This window comes from Arachis ipaensis, chromosome B4, assembly GCF_059453495.1.
Source record: "Arachis ipaensis isolate K30076 ecotype BB chromosome B4, ASM5945349v1, whole genome shotgun sequence".
Classification (NCBI taxonomy): domain Eukaryota; kingdom Viridiplantae; phylum Streptophyta; class Magnoliopsida; order Fabales; family Fabaceae; genus Arachis; species Arachis ipaensis.
In genome coordinates this window covers 16,642,932-16,657,775 of record NC_142439.1, presented here as the reverse complement: position 1 = coordinate 16,657,775, position 14,844 = coordinate 16,642,932, and the positions used below count along the sequence as shown (strand labels likewise).

Here is a 14,844-nt window from a genome sequence, read left to right as displayed (position 1 = left end):
TCTTTTGCGTTTTTTCTTTTGTGTAAGTTGTTTAGTCACTAGTAGTTGCCTTGGCACTAGTGCGTACCGGTTCCTGTCTCCCCTTTGGTCTCTAACCCTTTTGCCACACCTTAGACTCATAGAAGATGCTTGTAAGTACGTTTCTTTTGGTTCTTCATTCCCCTCTCTTCTTATTTCTGCCCGTAATGAAATTTTGGATTCTGGGTCTTGATTATAACTCACAAGGCCTTCTTAAGTTACAATTTTGTTTGGTTTTTTTTATGTTTAAGTCAAAGGGTGTCTATGTTCTTATTATGTATGTGACTCTGTTTTGGTTTGGTCTTTGTATTATTCCCTTTCATAGGCACATGGCAATGGTAATTACCACCAATTGTATTGCTTTAATCAAATCAAATCAAATCAACTCTCATTCCTTTCTGATCTGATAAACTAGCCTTTTTTTGGTGTCATTATCAAGTATAAAGTGTATAAACTGTTAGCAATTCATTAGTGTGTAGTGTTAGCATCATGCATTCGGAATTCAGATGAGTATTGTGCTTTTATTGTTTCTACTATATTTGAGCATTGTGCCTTAACCTTGGATTAATCATTGGCATTTGCAGGAAATCTTGTGAGAATCAGTGGGTTGCATTTTCCATCTTTTTACTATTATCTTTTTCAGGTGGCATTGCTCTTGCTTCTGGCATGGAGCAATGCCGTGATAATTGTTGATGGATATGGTGGACAATGTAGTTTGAATCCAACACTTGATCCTAGACCACATAGTGTCTCAATTCTTGAGTTTGGTGTTGTTGGAGATGGCAAAACACTCAACACAATCCTTTCCAAAATGCTGTCTTCTATCTCAAGTCATTCGCTGATAAGGGCAGCGCTCAGCTCTATGTGCCGCCCGGAAAATGGCTCATAGGAAGCTTCAACCTCACTAGCCACCTTACCCTTTTTTTTTTGGAAAAAGGTGCTATTATTGGATCTCAGGTATTGATGGATCACATGTTCTAGTACAATGGTTAATTAATCAAGATTCAAGTGTGTTTCACACTTTTACTTAGGCTTTGGTGTTTTTAGCATGTTCTTGATTTTTTGTTCAGGATCCAACTCATTGGGATGTTGTAAAGCCCTTACCTTCTTATGGCCGAGGGCTCGAAGTTCCCGGGGGACGATACCAGAGCTTGATCAATGGATACCAGTTACATGATGTGGTCATAACAGGTTTCTAGTTTTCTGGTCCCAAGTTTCATTCTTTTTTGTCATTGTTTTGTTTCTACAATGAACTCTGATGTTATATATTTTGATGTGCTTCTTCAGGTAACAATGGAACCATCAACGGCATAGGATCTGTTTGGTGGGAGTGGTTTACCTTACATACACTGAATCATATCCGTCCTCATCTGATTGAACTCGTCGAATCTGATTATGTGGTAGTTTCAAATCTCACAATCTTGAATGCCCCGGCATACGCAATATACCATATTTATTGCAGGTATGTGCTTTTATTGAAACAATGCTCAGTTTTCTAATTAAATAGAGCTCTTAACTGATTTAGTTATGTTTAATTTGATGCAGTTATGTACATATTCAAAATGTATCAATTTCTGCTCCTGCAGAATCACCTTTTACTGTTGGTATAGTTCCTGGTATGTAATGTAACATATTATAGACTTCACTTTGGCCTATAATATCACTTGGCTAATGTTTGTGTACTTCATTCTTCAGATTCTTCTAATAATGTTTGTATAGAAGATTGCATTGTTGCTATGGGACATGATGCAATTTCTCTTAAAAGTGGTTGGAATGAGTATGGTGTTGCCTATGGTAGACCAACAGAGAATGTACACATTAGAAGGGTGACTTTGAGTGCATTTTCTGGCTCTACTCTTGCATTTGGTAGTGAAATGTGTGGTGGTCTTTCGAATGTTTTCGTGGAACATTCTCAAGTTCTCGACTCAGATAAAGGCGTCCAGTTTAGAACAACCAGAGGTAGAGGTGATTTCTCTTCAATATCCAAAAGCAAAAGTAATAAACTAATAAACTATGAATGTAAAGAAAAACTAGAGGAAGTAATTTCTCTCTAGATTTAGATCTAAAACCTAAAAACTATCCTAATGAGAATGTGTGAATGTGTGTTGAGTCTCTGCATGTTCCCTGGCTTTATTCTGTGTTTCTGGGCCAAAAACTGGGTCAAAACGCGGCCCGAAATCGCCTCCAGCATTTTCTGTTATTTCTGCAGATCGTGCAGGTCACGCGTACGCGTCAGTCACGCGTGCGCGTCATTTGGCGAATTTTCTTGTCACGTGTACACGTCAGGCACGCGCACGCATCGCTGCAATTTTCTCCATGTTGCGCGCACGCATGAGCCATGCGTGCGCGTCGATGCTCGCTGGTCATCCCCTTAGTTTCTTGTGTTCCTTCCATTTTTTCAAGCTTTCTCTCCATTCTCTAAGCCATTCCTGCCCTATAAAGCCTGAAACACTTAACAAACGGATCATGGTATCGAATGGTATAAAGGAGAATTAAAATACACAAATTAACGATCTCTAGGAAGCAAGTTTTTAAGCATAAAATAAAACTAGGAAGGGAAATGTAAAACCATGCAATTAGTATGAATAAGTTCTTCAAGACAAAAATAACTCAAATTCCACTAATTCAAACTATACAGTAAAAACAAGTAAACTTGTAAGAAGATAGCTCATGAAAGCAGGGAATCATAGAGTCAAGCACTGAACCCTCACTGATAGTATATGTGCACTCTAATCACTCAAGTGTATAGGGTAATCACTCTACTCTTCTCTAATCATGCTTTCTAAATTTTGTTCTTCACCTAACCAATCAACAAGTATTTAATGTTCCAATGCAAACATCATGAGGTCTTTTCAAGGGGTTGTAATGGGGCTAAGGTAAAAGTGAGGGTATATATATGGCTAAGTGAGCTATAAATTGAATCTTTGACTAACCTAAGCTCTTACCTATACATACATTCTATATACTTTTTAAATTCATGCCTAGCTACCCAAAATTTTGACGTTTACATATTTCACATACTCATGCATCAGCTTTTCTCTTAAACTTTGTATCACATATGCATTGATTTTTCATTAAACTTAACATTGGGGTAATTTTGTCCCCTTATTCATTATTTAATTACTTAATTACTTGAATATTTTTGGATTTTTTTAAGGTAAACGTAAAAATAACATTATCAATGCACATGTCTTTTTAATCTTTTTGTTTTCACATGAGTATGTACCCAAATTCCCAATATTTCATCAATGTAAAAACATAATACATTCCCTTGTTAACCCATGTTCCCACAACTTTCCCACACTTAATTGACACACAAATTCTATCTTAAGCTAACCAAAGATTCAATTTGGGGTATTACTCATTTTTCCGCTTAAGGTTAGTGATGTGGTAAAATATAGAACAAATGAGATTAAAAAGCTCAAAGTGGCTAACAAAGGTGAACGGAAGGGTAGGCTATTTGGGATAAGTGAGTTAATAATCAAATAATGGCCTCAATCATATTCATGCATATAACACATTAAATATTGGACATATAGGATGGAACAAAATATAGATTACAATCTTAGAGAAGCAAACACACAAGAATAAATTTTTTATGGTTAAATAGTGTAACCATGTAATTAAGCTCAATTCTCACTGGGTTGTGTGTTCTTAGCTTTAAACTATGTTCTAATTTACAATCTTCAGACAAGTTCTAACACAAAGGTTTTCATTTAAATTAGTTAAATTTTCCAAAAATAGGGTCTTAAAAAGAAACTTATTATTTTTTTTCAACCAATTAGAACATGCATGCAAATACCTATTACTATGCAATTTATCATATCCTAAACAAAAGGAAAATAACTAATTTATTGGTGCTAAGAAAGAGAAATTACCTCCGGAAGTCAGGTACTGACCGACCTCCCCACACTTAAAGCTTGGCACCGTCCTCGGTGCCATCAGTCAAGAACAAAGGGGGCTGGTAGCAGCATCTCCACAATCGGGGCCGTCATGGCTCCCTGTGCTGGTAAATGAAGTGGATTCCGGGGTGTCTGGGTTTTCTTCAGGTGGGTGGTTACCAACAAGCAGCTCCTTGAGGTATGTAAATCGGCGCTTGTTACGGCGCTCTCTTCGCTTTCCTTGCCGGTCAAGCCGGTCTAACCTCTCAAGTATCTGATGGAGCATTTGGTTTGTTGAAGGTGCTTGTGATGCGGAAGGAGAATGAATATCTTCGGCCGGTTCTGCAGGCCGACTAGTAGTGGCTGCTGGAAGTCTGATATACTTCCCGTTAGAGACGATTTGATCATCCCGTGGAATCATGGCCTTGGTGTCCCCAGCTCTGTAGGAGACTCTGGCTGCTGAGACTAGATCTGAAACCAAGGCGGAAAAAGGTAGGTTGCCCGTAATCTGTACGTGTCCCATAGCATGCTGAATGTGTCTTGGTAAATTGAGGTGCTAGTCTGTAAGGATACACCAGAGTAGAACAGCCATGTCTGCGATGAAAGAGGACTCGTGAGTGCTCGGAAAGACGTAATGGGACATAATCTGTGCCCATACTCGAGCCTCCAAGGTGAGTGCTAAAGCCAATATGTTCTTAGGTCGGGATCGATTGTATCCATAGATCTATCTGCTGTCAGGTTGTGCTATAACTCTGAGAACAGCGTCCCAGTCAAATTGGTATGTCTGGCGTTTGAATGAGGCTTCTTGGAATGCGTCTAATCCGTCTGGAGCAGGGGGAAGATCTAAAGCTTGCTGAATGGCCTCTTCAGTTATGGGGACTTGCTTCTGACGGACATAGACAGACTTCATGGTTGGCATGTGAAAATTGGAGTAGAATTCAACTACCCATGAAAGGTTAACCTGTCGTGGCTGTCTCTGTAGGAATCCCCATTGTCTTCGCTCAATGCGGGGCTCAACAATTTCAATAATGTGGGTTGGGAGGATGAGAAGGTACTCATTGTTATAGTTCCTTTCAGCCAGGATGAGGAACATCTGCTCACAGTAGCGGTTAGTGAACTGCGCAGTGTCCTTTGCTGGAAAGGCTTTCTCTTTATCATCGACCTTGATGATCTTCTTGATTCGCTTTGTTGAGGGCTTTACTGCTGTTGAAGATGGCTCTACCACTAGTGCTCTTTTTGTACCTTTCCTTGCCGGTGGTTTAGGAGTAGCTTTCTCTTTACCCTTCTTGGTGGCCATCCTGAAAAGGAAGAAGAAAGTAACTTTTAAAGCTAAGGATTTGAGCAAGGAAGAGGATGGTACAAGTGATAATCAATGCACGGTAAAGAAGGATGTCGTTAACACATGGTCGCGACTACATGTGAAAAGTTCATCAATGGAAATATAGCAAGTGCAAGTTATGGCAAGTAGATACGAGATGTTTATTGGCATGCCGACAAAGGCATGAGTAGCATAGATAAAGCACTAAATGCCCAATTTAATTATCAAGTCTTTCAAACGAACAATCTGTTTGTATTGACAATTATATTCAATGAATTATATATAAAAATGGGTTTTGTGAAAAACATGCATTAGAGTAGTAGGATAGAATTATTTAAAAATAATTCACAATGCCATACGGGCTTTTCACAAACACTTATCATGCATGGTAAATATGTTGTTGAAAGTATTAAATTTGAACATGCAAGCAACCCTTTAGAGGTAATATTAATTGTCAAACAACTCCTCAGTATACTCACAAGCAAAATATAGAAGATAACAATCACCCAATTAAATTTCTAACACCAATTAAAAGAATAAAAAGGAAAAGAAAGAAAAAAGAAACATAGATAATGAAAGTAAAAAGAAAAAGAAGAAGAAAACATTAATAAAAATAATAAAAAGTAAAGAGGGAAGAAGAAAAGAAAATAACCTTGATGATGAATGTGAAAAAGAAGGAGGGAGAAAGTAAAAAGTAAGAAGGGATAAAGAAGAAAGAAGGAAGAAGAAAAAAATAAAAAGGGAGAAGAAAAAATTAGGATTGGGGAAGAAAAGATAAGAATTCTGGCGCAGATCTAGTCAAGTTGTGCGTCGCATGCAACGCGGACGCATGGGGCACGCGTTCGCGTGGTTTGTGATAATTTCAGGTGACACGTTCGCGTGGGTGACACGCACACGTGGCCTGATTTGTGCTATTGGTGCGAGTGCATCCTCGCGCACGCGCAACTCTCTGTTTTATACACATATTGCCAAAATTTTGGGTGACGCGCACACGTGATGGAGTTTGTACTTCCAGCACCATTCCAGCCCCACTCCATCATAACTCTCTGCCATATACCTCTTTACGTCGATTTTGCAGGGTCACGCATGCGCATGAGTAACGCGCACGCGTGGGAGGCTGATTTTTTTTCAAATGATGCGGATGCGTCAAGGACGGGTTCGTGTGGGCATGTTTGTGCCTAAGGCACGCCTCCAGCCACGGTCCCGCGTGACTCTCTGCTTCTTTTCTTCCTTGTTTCGAATGCACATATGACGCGGACGTGTCAGCGACTCTTGCGCGTCACGTGCATTTTTTTATATGCAGTATGCAATTACAAATGCAGACTATATGCAGAGATTATGAGAAGATTCACTAAGAAAATTAAAAGAGAATAAAATAAAACAAAACTAAGATTGAAATGGAACGATCATACCATGGTGGGTTGTCTCCCACCTAGCACTTTGCTTTTGCGTCCTTAAGTTGGACAGTCTTCGGGTTCATTCTGCTTTTGTTGGTGGGTCTTCCAAGAGGAAAACCTCTAGTTCTTTGTGATCCTTCATCTTTTCTCCATGATAAAGCTTTAGGCGATGTCCATTGACCTTCATGAATTTGGAGCTGGAAGGATCACGCAGGTGAAAAATTCCGTATGGCTCTGCCTTCTCTACTCTGTAGGGACCTTCCCATCTTGATCTCAGTTTACCTGGCATGAACCTCAGTCTGGAGTTATAAAGAAGAACTAACACCCCTGGTCTGAATTCTCTCCTTTTTATGTGCTTGTCATGGACAGCCTTCATCTTCTCTTTGTATCGCCTGGAGTTGTCATATGCTTCTAGGCGAAGGTTCTCCAATTCTGCTAGTTGCAGCTTTCTTTCAGCACTAGCTTCTTCAAAATTCATATTGCACTCCCTCACAGCCCAGAAAGCCTTGTGTTCCACCTCTACTGGGAGGTGGCAAGCCTTTCCGTACACTAGGCGGAAGGGGCTCATCCCAATGGGTGTCTTGTATGCTGTTCTATATGCTCAGAGTGCATCTTGTAGCCTGGCACTCCAATCTTTCCTATGAGGCTTTACTATCTTCTCCAGAATACGTTTAATTTCTCTGTTAGACACTTCTGCTTGTCCATTGGTCTGGGGATGATAAGCTGTTGCTACTTTGTGAACAATCCCATGCTTCTTCAGTAATCCTGTTAGTCTCCTGTTACAAAAGTGAGTGCCTTGATCACTCACGATTGCTCGTGGTAATCCAAAGCGACAAATAATATGGTTTCTAACAAAGGAAACAATAGTGTTAGCATCATCAGTACGGGTAGGAATTTCTTCCACCCATTTAGAAACATAATCTACAGCTAACATTATATAAAGGTAACCATTAGAGTTTGGAAATGGACCCATGAAGTCAATGCCCCAAACATAAAAAATTTCACAGAAAAGCTTAATCTGTTGAGGCATCTCATCCCTCTTGGATATATTACCAAATCTTTGGCATGGAGAACAAGATTAACAAAATTCAGCAGCATCTTTAAAAAGAGTAGGCCACTAGAATCCACAGTCTAAAATTTTTCTAGCTGTTCTTTGAGGGCCAAAATGTCCTCCACTCTCAGAAGAGTGGCAGGCCTCTAAAATAGACTGAAATTCTGTTTGAGGCACACACTTTCTAATTATCTGGTCAGCACCACACCTCCATAAATATGGATCATCCTATATATAATATTTAGACTCGCTTTTCAGTTTGTCCCTTTGATGCTTAGTAAAATTGGGAGGGAAAGTATGGCTAACTAGATAATTAGCTACAGGTGCATACCAAGGAATTACTTCAGATACTGCATGCAAGCTATCAAATGGAAAAGCATCATTGATAGAAGCGGAGTTATCCTTAATGTGCTCAAGGCGACTCAAGTGGTCTGCCATTAAATTCTGGTTACCACTCCTATCCTTAATTTCTAAGTCAAATTCTTGCAACAGCAGTATCCAACGTATCAACCTTGGTTTTGACTCTTTTTTAGCTAATAAATATTTTAGAGTTGTATGGTCCGAGTACACTACTACCTTAGTACCAAGTAAATAGGCTCGGAAATTATCCAAAGTAAAAATAATAGCAAGAAGCTCTTTTTCAGTAGTAGTGTAATTAGATTGAGCAGCATCCAAGGTCTTAGATGCATAAGCAATTACGAAAGGATCCTTACCTTCGCGTTGAGCCAGCGCCGCTCCTACTGCATGGTTGGAGGCATCGTACATAATCTCAAATGGCTGGCTCCAGTCTGGTCCTCTCAAAATTAGAGCTTGAGTCAAGGCAATCTTCAGCTTATCAAATGCTTGCATGCAATCCTCACTGAACTCGAACTCAATATCTTTCTGTAGCAGTCTGGATAAAGGTAATGCTACCTTGCTAAAGTCCTTAATGAATCTCCTGTAGAAACCTGCATGGCCTAGGAACGAACGGACTTCCCTCACGGAGGAGGGGTAAGGTAAACTAGAAATGATATCTACCTTTGCTGGATCTACAGAAATACTAGTTTCGGAGATAACATGTCCTAGAACAATCCCTTGTTTTACCATAAAATGACACTTTTCAAAATTCAATACAAGGTTTGAACTAACACACCTGTCTAATACTCTAGCTAAACTATCCAAGCAGAGGCTAAATGAATTGTCATAAATGCTAAAATCATCCATAAATACTTCCATATAGTTCTCAATAAGATCTGAAAAGATACTCATCATGCATCTTTGGAAAGTAGCCGGTGCATTACATAGGCTAAAAGGCATCCTTTTGTATGCATACGTTCCAAAGGGACATGTAAAAGTAGTCTTCTCCTGGTCTTCAGGAGCTATATGAATTTGAAAGTAGCCTGTATAACCATCTAAAATGCAGTAATAGGATTTACCTGACATGCGATCAAGCATTTGATCAATAAATGGCAAGGGGTAATGATCCTTGTGAGTAGCTTGGTTAAGATGCCTATAGTCAATGCAAACTCTCCATGAATTTTGCACTCTAGTTGTCAGGAGCTCTCCATGCTCATTCTTCACTGTTGTGACTCCAGACTTCTTGGGCACCACTTGTACTGGACTGACCCATTCGCTGTCTGAGATGGGGTAAATGATATCTGCTTCAAGTAGCCTGGTCACTTCTTTCTTGACAACTTCTAAGATGGTGGGATTCAATCTTCTTTGGGGTTGATGGACGGGCTTTGATTCCTCTTCTAAATATATTATGTGCTCACAAACTTGAGGGTTGATGCCTACTATATCCGCCAAGCTCAACCCAATTGGTTTCTTATATTTTTGCAGCACACTAAGCAGTTGCTCCTCTTGTTGGGAAGTAAGTTCCCTTGCAATGATAACCGGGAACTTCTGATTATCCTCAAGGTAAGCATACTTGAGGTGTGGAGGAAGGGGCTTCAATTCCAATTTCTGCTCATGGCTAGGCTCTGAATCATCCGGGGCTAATGATAATGGAAAAGTGTCCTCATTGTGTTCAGAGGGTGTCCCCACACTTGGACCTTGCTCCATGTGCTTCTCTTCTACTTCTTCTTGGTGAACTTCAGCTACATTTTCATCAATGATGTCGCACTGAAAGATAGAATGATCTTCCAGAGGGTGCTTCATAGCTTCATTTAAACTGAAACTCACTGTTCTGCCATCTATCTCAAAGGAGTAAGTTCCTGAGAATGCATCCAGTTTGAACTTCAAAGTCTTCAGGAATGGTCTTCCAAGCAGGATTGATGATGGTCTTCCTAAGTCATTAGGGGGCATTTCCAGGATATAGAAGTCAATGGGAAATGTGAGCCCCTTAATGTTCACTAATACATCTTCAGCAATTCCAACTACTGTAATAATGCTTTTATCTGCTAACACAAAACGAGCTGCCGACCTTTTTAAGGGAGGCAGCCTTAAAGCATCATATATAGACAATGGCATTATACTAACACATGCTCCTAAATCGCACATGCAATCAGAAAATATTACACCTCCAATGGTACAGTTAGCCATACATGGACTTGGATCACTACATTTTTCAGGTATACCTCCCATTAAAGCAGATATAGAACTACCTAAAGGAATAGTTTCTAGTTCATTAATTTTGTCTTTATGTATGCAAAAATCCTTCAGAAACTTTGCATATTTAGGTACTTGCTGAATAACATCAAAAAGGGAAACAGTTACCTCAACATTTTTGAAAATTTCTACTATTTTGGGATCAAGTTCCATCTGCTTTCTGGACTTCCTTGCAAGGTGTGGAAATGGGATAGGAATGGCACCACTTGTAGCCTCTGCATCCTTTGGTGCTCCATTCCTTTGCTGAGCTACATCTTCTTCAACCTTGTTTTGTACTTCTTCTTCCTCTTCAGCATCTTCTACTTCTATCATATCCTCAGCTGTGGCGTGTATCTGTGAGCTTGGCTCCTCTTGGTTCCTTTCTTGCAGTGTGGTTCCAGACCTCAAAGTGATGGCATTGATGCCACCCTTGGGGTTAGGTAAGGGTTGAGAAGGAATTCCACTGGAGCTCAAAGGTTGGTTGGTGGAAGTAAGTAATGAATCTATCCGGGCGGCGAGAGCTTGTAAAGTGGCATTCAGACCATTTAGAGTAGAGTTCAATGTAGTCTGCATGTCTTGTTGTCCTTGTGCAAGAGAACAAAGCATCTCGTCATTTGATGAGGAAGTAGGATAAGTGATTTGTGGGACTTGTTGTTGGTTATGATAGGGTCCTTGTGACTGTCTTAGGTGAGGAGCTCTGTAAGGCTGGTTCTGATTCTGCTGTCTGTTGTTGTTATTCTACCTCTGATTTCCTTGGTTGTCTCTGCCTCCTCTATTATAGTTATCCCTCCAGCCATGGTTGGAATTATCCCTCCAACCTTGGTTGGGGTTGTCCTACCACCCTTGATTATAGTTCCCACCTTGGTTGTAGTTGCCGCCTTGTTGATTGTATCCTTGATTATAGTTCCCACCTTGGTTGTAGCTGCCACAGTGTTGTCTTCTTGTTGGAGTTGCGAGCATTCATCAGTATAATGACTATAATTAGCACATATTCTGCATACTCTTTGGGGAACTAACTGTTGGCTTTACTGAGGTAGGGAAGGCTGAGCTTGTTATTGTTGATTCAACTGCATTTGCTTCAGTAGGTTGGTCATTTCACATATACTCTGTGTAAGAGCAGAAGTCTCAGTGCTAGAGGAAACTTCTGCAACAGCTTTTGAGTGGCTGCTCCTGTGCCTGTGATTCCTGATGGACTCAGCTAAGTCGCTGATCAGTTGCAATGCTTCATCTGTGGTCTTGTACTTCTTTAGAGAACCATTACTAGCACCATCCAGTGTAGTTTTATCCCGAGGCTTCATGCCTTGAGTGAAATAGCTGATCAATACTAGCCTGTCAATCATGTGATGGGGGTCTTAAAGCGCTCCCAGTACTCATAGAGAGTTTCTGATTCACCTTGAACAATACAGGAGATCTCTTTCCTCAGTCTGTCTGTAACTTCAGCTGGAAAGTATTTTTCTAAGAATTCTCTCCTGAGCGTATCCCAGTTGGTAACAGTTGCTTCAGGTTGGAAGTAGTACCACTCCCTTGCCTTTCCCTCAAGAGAAAACGGGAAGGTGGTTAACAGAATAGAAGTTTCATTTGCACCATGACACCTAACAGTAGAACAGGCTGTCTGAAAATCTCTGAAGTGCTTGATGGGCTCCTGAGCGGGTAAGCCATGAAACTTGGGCATCAAGTTGATTAGTGCAGTCTTCAGTTCAAAATCTACAGCTAGAGTTGGATGATGCACTTGATACGGCTGCAGTGTAAAATCTGGGGATCCAGCTTCCTGGAGAGTGATCCTCCTAAGTGCTGCCATGTTATCTGCACGTGAATTAACTGAATCAGTAGTAAAGGAGCTTGTTTCACTCTCAGATGGCGGTTCAGATTCGCCCTCAGATGAGACTGGTGAATTGATAACAATCACTTCACCACCCTCAGAGGCTAACCTGCGTCGAGCTTGCCTAATACGTGAAATAGTTCTTTCAATTTCAGGTCAAATGCGGCTAAGCTCGGATAAGAAAATGAACGCATCATTCAATGAGAGAAACATATAGCTCATAGTAACAAAATAAAATAAAATATGCAAATAAAAATAAAATATGTACACTAATTAATAATTTAGTACACAATTGCAACGCCCCGGCAACGGTGCCAAAAATTGCTGCGAGGCAGAAATTAGACCAATTAAGAGATTGTAAGATAAGAACAGCGTTGCGAGTATAGCTCTTAACCAGCTGAAATCTGCCGCATCAATTTAGAAAGGTGTCACAAAAATTAGAATAAAAATACTGGGAGTATGAGTCCCAGGTCGTCTCCCAACGAGTTGCTAGAAAGGGTGCTAAGTTATTAATCAGGAGTTTTCCGAGAACTTTGAGAGTTGAATAACAGAAAATAAACAATTGTAGTTTAGTGCAATGAAAATTAAAAGAAATTTATATTATTCAAAATAAAAAACCTTGACTGGGGGAATGATTAATTGGAAGTTCTGTCCTTGTTGGAATTCTCTCAAGTGTATTGTAAAGAGGTTGTTATTTTTACTTAGTTAACCCTTACTAAATAAAGGAAAGTCAAGTGATTGAGCTAACTCTTATTCGCAAATCCTAGTCCTCTCCCTTGGAAAGGTCTAGCGTTAGTAAATACAGAATTAACCAACAACTTCCAATTTAACTAACCACTTGAGCATTCCAACTCAAGTGTCTCCTTTTAATCAACCCCCATGTCAAGTAGGGAATCTACTCTATTGACATGGATACCATCTTCGTTATTGAGAGTTTGGAATAGAAAAGAGACATAATAATTTAAATAAAATAGAGATTCAAAATAATTAAAAGTAAAAGTAATCATTTGCATTAACAATCCATGAAAATAATCCAATTACCACTCTAAACAAGAATTAAGAATATGGAATAAATAAATAAAAGAGTAAGGAAACAAACTAGAATAGTATCTTCAATGGAGGTGATGACTCTTCAATATCCAAAAGCAAAAGCAATAAACTAATAAACTATGAATGTAAAGAAAACCTAGAGGAAGGGTAATTTCTTTCTAGATTCAGATCTAAAACCTAAAAACTCTCCTAATGAAAATGTGTGAATGTGTGTTGAGTCTCTGCATGTTCCCTGGCTTTATTCTGTGTTTCTGGGCCGAAAACTGGGTCAAGACGCGGCCCGAAATTGCCCCCAGCATTTTCTGTTATTTCTACAGATCCCGCAGGTCACGCGTACGCGTCAGTCACGCGTTCGCGTCATTTGGCAAATTCCCTTGTCACGCGTATGCGTTGTCCACGCGTGCGCATCTTTTGTGCAGACTCCAATCCACGCATACGCGTCAGGCACGCGCACGCGTCGCTGCAATTTTCTCCATGTCGCACGCACGCGTGAGCCATGCGTGTGCGTCGATGCTCGCTGGTCATCCCCTTAGTTTCTTGTGTTCCTTCCATTTTTGCAAGCTTCCTCTCCATTCTCTAAGTCATTCCTACTCTATAAAGCCTGAAACACTTAACACGCAGATCACGGCATCGAATGGTATAAAGGAGAATTAAAATACACAAATTAAAGATCTCTAGGAAGCAAGTTTTCAACCATAGAATAAAACTAGGAAGGGAAATCTAAAACCATGCAATTAGTATGAATAAGTGGGTGAAGACTTGATGAAACCACTCAATTAAACACAAGATGAACCATAAAATAGTGGTTTATCATTGCTATTGCGGCCACAGGTCATTGTGGTTCTCATCCTGATGACAAGTTTGATCCAAACGCTCTTCCACATTTGGATTTTATCACCTTGAAGGGTGTTATTGGCAGAAACATCACTGTTGCCGGAAGCTTTGCTAGAATAGAAGAATCCCCTTTCAGCAACATATGCCTTTCCAACATAACCTTGTCTATAAACTCTATTTCAAGGGCCTGGGAATGTTCAAATGTCTTAGGATCTTCGGATTTTGTCAATCCTGAACCTTGTCCAGAACTTTGGAACCCTACAAACTCTTCCTTGTCGTGTTTCTACTTACTGAGTACAAGTGGAAGAAAAGCCTCGGCACTGTGATTCTCTTTTACTTCACCAGAAGATTCAATCTTCTTGGGTATCTTGTTTGATTGATGTCGATGAAAAAAGTGTATGGTCATCCACCTTCTAAGATTTTGGTTCAATATTCTTTGAAAATAAGACAGTCCAATAATTCATTTGTTCATCCCTTAGATTTACATTCTTGCATGTTGTGCGAAAACACATTATTTGTACAGTTTCATTTCTTCATTCATGTGTAAGGAAATTTTGGTAGTGTCATCACAGGAGAACTCAAAATCTAATAGTTTTGTTTTTTCGTGTAAAGCATGAGGTGGATTTGGATGATACTTCGATTAAAGAAAATATATTTTGAGCCATAATTCTGCGTTCTAATAGCTTGATCAAGCGATGCTATTCTCCTAATTTTTAATCACAATTTTCTTTTTAAAAATGTTCTTTGCTTATTTTTTTCTTTGTTATTTTTTTCACATTGAAATTTATGTTAATTTGTGTGGCGCAATCAATTTGTCTTGTACTAAAAGATCACAAGCTCAAAGGTTTAATTTCCGCACTTAATTGTTTCACACAGGTTCCATTCTGTGGTTTCTCAAGTGTTTTGAA

General features: G+C 39.7%; 1 pseudogene; it reads left to right on the top strand.

Annotated features, from left to right (window-relative positions):
• Positions 1-347: 347 nt before the first annotated feature.
• Positions 348-14,262, top strand: LOC110271438 (putative polygalacturonase; annotated as a pseudogene).
• Positions 14,263-14,844: the final 582 nt, after the last annotated feature.